The sequence below is a fragment of the Microtus pennsylvanicus genome, chromosome 9, assembly GCF_037038515.1.
Source record: "Microtus pennsylvanicus isolate mMicPen1 chromosome 9, mMicPen1.hap1, whole genome shotgun sequence".
Lineage (NCBI taxonomy): Eukaryota > Metazoa > Chordata > Mammalia > Rodentia > Cricetidae > Microtus > Microtus pennsylvanicus.
This window is the reverse complement of record NC_134587.1, coordinates 48,261,090-48,267,766: the sequence shown is the minus strand read 5'-3', so window position 1 is coordinate 48,267,766 and position 6,677 is coordinate 48,261,090. Positions and strand designations below refer to the sequence as shown.

The window sequence follows — 6,677 nt, the reverse complement described above, 5'->3', positions numbered from 1 at the left end:
CTCTCACGCTGAGCCTGGCTCCCACATACTGAATCCAGCTCTGATGCTGGTCCCTCATGCTGAGCCTGGCTTTTATGCCGAATCCACTCACTCATACCAAACCTGACTTTCTACTCATCCCAGCTTGCTTGGACCTTTGCACGGTGTGGCCCATATGAAGGTTAATCTCAGTTGTCGACTTGATGAAATCCAGAATTACCTGACAGCTGGAGGAAGTCACCCTGATTAGAGTAACTGCCATAGGAAGCTGCGCCCATTGTGGGTGGCGTCCTGGTCTGTATAAAAAGGTGATGATGTGCTTAGCATGGACATTCAATGCTCTGTTCCTTGGCTGTGGACACAAAGTGGCTAGCTGTCCCAAGACCCTGCCACTGTGACAGCGGCTGACGTGCTGGACTGTACCCTCGCACTGTGAGCCAAAATAAACCCTTTCTCCCTTAAGTTGCGTTTGGCAGGGGTTGTATCATAACAACAGGGGGAGGAGCTAACAGCATCCACAGCCCCACAGCGGGGCTTCCCTTAGTGCCAGGCGGGCCTGGAAGAAGACATTCTCTCTATTCTCCAGGTGAGAAGCAGAGGCTCAGAAGAGACGCACATGCCCAGGCCCCCTCACCATGGAAGGCAGGTGTGTGGGCTGCAGAACTGGCTCAGCTAAGGTACCTGACTGGTCCGTCTGGTGGTGGGTGCTGGGGAGGCACAAATAAGCAGATTCCCAGGGCTCACTGGCTGACCATCCTTGCCTAATGGAAGAGTCCAGGCCAATGAGAGACCCTGTCTTGAAAATAAGGTACATGGCACTCCTAGTTCATCTTGACCCCTGGGAAGTCGAGGCCATTCCCATCTGATCTGTGAGGTAGGAGGTGAGGGCCCAGAGGAGCTGACCTGTGGGGATGCAGGATGGAGGCGGTCTTCCACTCCTGTTGAAGAAGCCACACTGCTGAGTCCTCAACTGAGAAGACTCTAAAGGACCAGCCAAGAGCTCCACACAGATGGGGCGCCTGCTCACAGAACCTGGTTCTCTCTGTAGGGTCTCAGTTTCCCCACTTGAGTAGAACCAGGTTGGTTGATCCTGTTGCAGGGGCTTGCATCCTAACTAGAGGAGTAATTCCAGGCAGCTATGAGCCTGGTATGAGCCCAGCAAAGTCTTTGGCTGCAATCTAAAAAGCTAGTGAGGGAAGACAGGGGCAGCAGGTTGAGGGTATGAGATACAGAACATGCAGGCAAGTCCTTAAACTGTTCCACTCTGAACTCTCTCTGGAGGGGCAGGGAAAGACAGGAGCCAGGCTGGCAGTGGGCAACAAACGGCAGGGAGGAGCTGCAGATGAGCGACAGGTGGGGGTGAGGAGACGGGAGACAGATGAGGTCTGGACAGGCAGGAAGCAGAGAACATGGTGGGAGATAAGATTTCAAAGGCCCAAGCAGTGGCTGAGCTGCAAGGAGCAGCCTGCTGCTGGAGCTGGGGGCAGAGAGACCCCAGGAGGGACCAGGGACAGCTCCAGGTCAGGCTCCCCAGGGGCCTTTCCTATTAGATCCCCAACATTGTCCCATTCTATCTCCGGGCCTGTCCTGTTGTCACTAGCCACTGCCCAGCCTTGGTTTTTAGTCACATTCCACCATGTCCCTGACTGCCCAGTGCAACATGCCTGTTACTAAGCCCTGCGTCTCCTCATCCATGCCCCTGCCTCACTGAGTGGCCTTGCCTGACTCTGTGAGGTGTCCCTATGCAGTAAAAAGGGAGTCAGAAGCCCACCTAGCTGGACTGACCACAGGTAGACTCATTCTAGCCTGACCCCCTTGCACTTCAACAGGAAGCAATTGAAGGACACCAGAGGTCCTTGTTTCCTCCCTGTCCTCTGCTGTCTGTCACCATGAGCCACCTGCTACGATGCAGCGAGGGACCCTCCTCAGAGGTTAACACCACCGACCTTGGACTTTCAGCCTCCCAGACTGGAACTACATAACCCCTTTTCTTTATGAAGTTGCCAGGGCCAGGCTCTTTGCTGCAGCAATAGACTGGAACAGGGCTGGACCATTAGTCCCACTTGGCTTTCGTTACTGTGGTTTCCCCAACCTAAGCCACAGAACCTATACTATGAAGAGCTGATCTAATGTGCCCCAGTCTTACTCCCCTCACCTCCCTTGGGAAGTGGAGGTCCTGTTCTCCTCTGATATCAGGATCTAACACCCCCATAAATGCTGCAACTCCCTTCTTTGGCTGCCGATTCAAAGGCAAGAGGAGTCCAAGGTGGGCATTATGACTTTCAGTTCAATGGTACCCTTGCTGGACCCACTAGAGCATCATCCTTCTGCTGGAACGAAGACATCAAGGCCTGCAGGTATAAAGACTCCAGAACAGGGCTGGCAAATGGCTCAGTGGGTAAAGGTGCTTGTGGCCAGCCCTGAGGAGCTGAGTCCAGTCCCCAGATCCTAAATAATGGAAGGATAGAGAGGACTCTGGCAGGCTGTCTTCTGACTAGCATTTTTTTTTTAAAAAAAAAAAGGTGTTTCTGGTCAGAAAATGATTATAGATACACAACAAAGACAGATTCAGACAAAAATAAACCTCTAAACAGTTCACGGAGTATCTGAAAAATATATGTAGTCTTGGAAGAGAGAGGAAAAAGAGTATAGACAAGAGTACAGACAATCATAGATTAAAGGAGTTAAAATAATAAAATAAATATTAAAAAGCAATAGAGTTGAAAAGAATGAGCCACATAAAGATGGAAAATACATAGAGAGTCTAGATTGTGTATATTATTGTATTTTCTTTGAATTTTTTTTGCCAAGCTGTGACTGTTTATTAACTGACCAGATTACAAAATACCATGGGCAACACCTTAGTTCATCCATCTAATAAGCCTGTTTATCTGGTCTTCCCTGTTGCCAGCATCTCCACCTTCCACAAAATGAGTTGCCTTTTTCTTCATTCCACCTCGTGGAGAAGACAATTTGAGGGGCCACAGGAAGTTATTCGCTTTCTTGAAGCATTTTCCAACTGTATAGATCTCATGAATTAGATCCTCCATGCAGATGATGCTGTATTTACCAAGTGATCAAGCAATCAAGGAATTATCTGTCAAGGCAATTCTCTACTTATGAATTTTGCCATAGCCGCGTTTGTAGATGAGCTCATTTACTGACTTCAGATTGGAGTACCCCCATGCAATGTATGGTTCCACAATCCTCAGCATGTTAATCGAAGCCTTGTTGAGCTTAATGAAGGTGCCGTTGAAGATCTGCTGCAGACGAAGAAGCTGTAACACCTTGCGCACCTTTGGGTTTACACCATTGATACCTCGGATTCTGATGACGAACGCCAGCTTCGGTTCTGTGGGCACGTAGAAGTTGCCACCTTTCCTTGCCATCCTGGCCATGCGAATCTCTGTCCGGTACATCTGCCTGTACTCCTTGTGATAGTACTTTGCCTTCTCATAGATGAGCTTCCTCTGGGCACTTTGCAGTGACTTCAGGGCAATCTTCTTCCAAAGGCGCTTCACCTTCAACTCTGCGAAATTTCTTCGCTTTTTCTTCAGGGTTTCTGGTACAGCAGGAATCTTCTTTTTCTTCAGGGTTCCTGGCGCAGCAGGAACCTTCTTTTTCTTCTGGGTTCCCAGTGTAGCAGGAACCTTTTTCTTCTCCAGAACAGCCTCCATGGTTCCAGGCGGAAAAAAAGAGAGTTTCTTTGAATTTTTTGACTGCAGAGAGACATTTGATTCTGGGGGCTGATAAGTTAAACCAACATAAAGGTATCTTGACTTCAGAATTTGAATCTAAGGATATGTTGCTTTGGAAAAGAGGTTCTGCTTTTGTTTCCACAGAAGAGGAGAACCTGTGGATTCCTTCCAGGCTAATGTGGTTTGATGGACCAAGACCACCCCAAAAGGTCTCCGTGAACCCTGAAAATACTTCACCCAAGAAGCAGCAGGAAGCAGTTTGGAGAGAACAATGCCCAAATTCCCTAAATGACTGTTTATAAATGCTCATTTTCATTTAGAGAGTGTTGGTTATAAATGTTTAATGGTCACAGTCAATTTCTGGAAAAAAAATAAGGGGGATATGATACAGAAATGAATACACTGGTATAGATTTGGGTTTATTGTTACAAATTTAAGGCCAATTTTGTTATATGTATATTTCTACTCTTGTTTAATGTATTAATGTTTATGCAGCTCATTTAAAAATGTAATGCACGGTGCTGGAGCCTCTGTAGCCGAACCCTGACCACGCTGCTGTGCGCCCAAAGCTGTTCATCATGCACTAGCGGTCCCAATAGGTTCAAAGTCCGACAAGATGGCAACCCTCAAGGACCAGCTGATTGTGAATCTCCTTAAGGAAGAACAGGCCCCCCAGAACAAGATTACGGTTGTTGGGGTTGGTGCTGTTGGCATGGCTTGTGCCATCAGTATCCTAATGAAGGACTTGGTGGATGAGCTTGCCCTTGTTGATGTCATGGAAGACAAACTGAAGGGAGAGATGATGGATCTCCAGCACGGCAGCCTTTTCCTTAGAACACCGAAAATTGTCTCTGGCAAAGACTATAGAGTGACTGCAAACTCCAAGCTGGTTATCATCACAGCGGGGGCCGGTCAGCAAGAGGGAGAGAGTCGGCTCAATCTGGTCCAGTGCAACGTGAACATCTTCAAGTTCATCATTCCCAACGGGGTGAAATACAGTCCAAACTGCAAGCTGCTTATTGTCTCCAACCCAGTGGATATCTTGACCTACGTGGCCTGGAAGATAAGTGGCTTTCCCAAAAACCGAGTCATCGGGAGTGGTTGCAATCTGGACTCAGCTCGGTTCCGTTACCTGATGGGAGAAAGGCTGGGTGTTCACCCACTGAGCTGTCACGGATGGGTCCTGGGGGAGCACGGGGACTCCAGTGTGCCTGTGTGGAGTGGCGTGAATGTCGCTGGTGTCTCCCTGAAGAATCTGAACCCAGAACTGGGCTCCGATGCAGACAAGGAGCAGTGGAAGGAGGTTCACAAGCAGGTGGTTGACAGCGCCTATGAGGTGATCAAACTGAAAGGTTATACGTCCTGGGCCATTGGCCTTTCTGTGGCCGACTTGGCAGAGAGCATAATGAAGAATCTGAGGCGGGTGCATCCCATTTCCACCATGATTAAGGGTCTCTATGGAATCAAGGATGATGTCTTCCTCAGTGTCCCCTGTGTCCTGGGACAAAATGGAATCTCAGATGTTGTGAAGGTGACTCTGACTTCTGAAGAGGAGGCCCGCTTGAAGAAGAGTGCAGATACGCTCTGGGGGATCCAGAAAGAGCTGCAGTTCTAAAAGTCCCCAGATGTCCTAGCGCTTCACTGTCCAGGCTGCAGCAGGGCTTCTATGGAGACCGCACACTGTCTACTCATCTGAGCTGTGGTTAGGGTAGGTACCACAGCTCTACCCTGATGCTAAGTGGTACTTGTGTAGTGGTAACCTGGTTGGTGTGACACTGCCAACTGTGTGCAGGCTTCAGTTACCCTGTGAACCTGCTGTGTCTGTGCTATGCACCCTCACCAGACATGCCTAGGCCAATGATTTCCCAGTTAGTCATAACCTGGCTCCAGTGTGTAAATCCATTATGCATATCTTGTGCATAACTGTTCTAAAGGATATTATTTTGTGTATTATGTATCTGTAGTGTACATTGAAATATTGTGTAAAGTGAAGATCTGCATATGGATGATGCAACCGACTACCCAAGTGTCATGCCAACAAAAACACCAAATAAACCTTAAACAGTGAAAAAAAATGTAATGCACAATTTAAAATTACAGATTACTAGATAGTCATTTATAATAGTCAAACTTATTATCATGTTAGTTAGTTAGTTACAGATTACCAGATAGTCATTTATAATAGTCAAACTTATTATCATGTTAGTTAGTTACAGATTACCAGATAGTCATTTATAATAGTCAAACTTATTATCATGTTAGTTAGATTTTCTAGATACACTGAGATATATTTTAGTTAGATAATCTTCAACACTTTAAAGACCTATAAAATATGGCATTTAAAGTGTTTTAAGAACTTAGACTTCTCTCAACAGTTCCTGACAGCACCAATTACTTCAAGAGGAAGATGGGCATCAAAGAGTCTTCTTATGGAGTTTGCTAGCCATTTGGGCAAGAAACTGCTCTTTCCTGGGCTGCTTGATGGTATGCTGCTGAACTGGACATCTAGGACCCTCAGAGATGACTGCTGAATTTGCCTACAGATGGTGAGGCAGGGGCTGGAGAGATGGCTCAGAGGTTAAGAGCAATGGCTGTTCTTCCAGAGGTCCTGAGTTCAATTCCCAGCAACCACATGGTGGCTCACAACCATCTATAATGAGATCTGGTGCCCGCTTCTGGTGTACAGGCATACATGTTGGCAGAACATGGTATACATATTAAATAAATCTAAAAAGGAATTTAAAAAAAAGCCAGGAGGTGGTGGCGCACACCTTTTAATCTCAGCACTCGGGAGGCAGAGGTAGGTGGATCTCTGTGAGTTCAAGGCCAGCCTGATCTACAAGAGCTAGTTCCAGGACAGGCTCCAAAGCTACAGAGAAACCCTGTCTCAAAAAAAAAAGTGGTGAGGCAGTCCTTCAGGGTCCTGCTTCATGAAAGAAACTACCAGACATTCTGCGGGACACAGAAGAAAGCAACTGATGAACTCTGCCAATAAAGGCA

General features: G+C 47.3%; 2 pseudogenes; one reads left to right on the top strand and one right to left on the bottom strand.

Annotated features, from left to right (window-relative positions):
• Window positions 1-2,782: 2,782 nt before the first annotated feature.
• LOC142856818 (large ribosomal subunit protein uL30 pseudogene) lies at window positions 2,783-3,658 on the bottom strand (annotated as a pseudogene).
• A 542-nt stretch (window positions 3,659-4,200) lies between these two features.
• LOC142857533 (L-lactate dehydrogenase A chain pseudogene) lies at window positions 4,201-5,353 on the top strand (annotated as a pseudogene).
• Window positions 5,354-6,677: the final 1,324 nt, after the last annotated feature.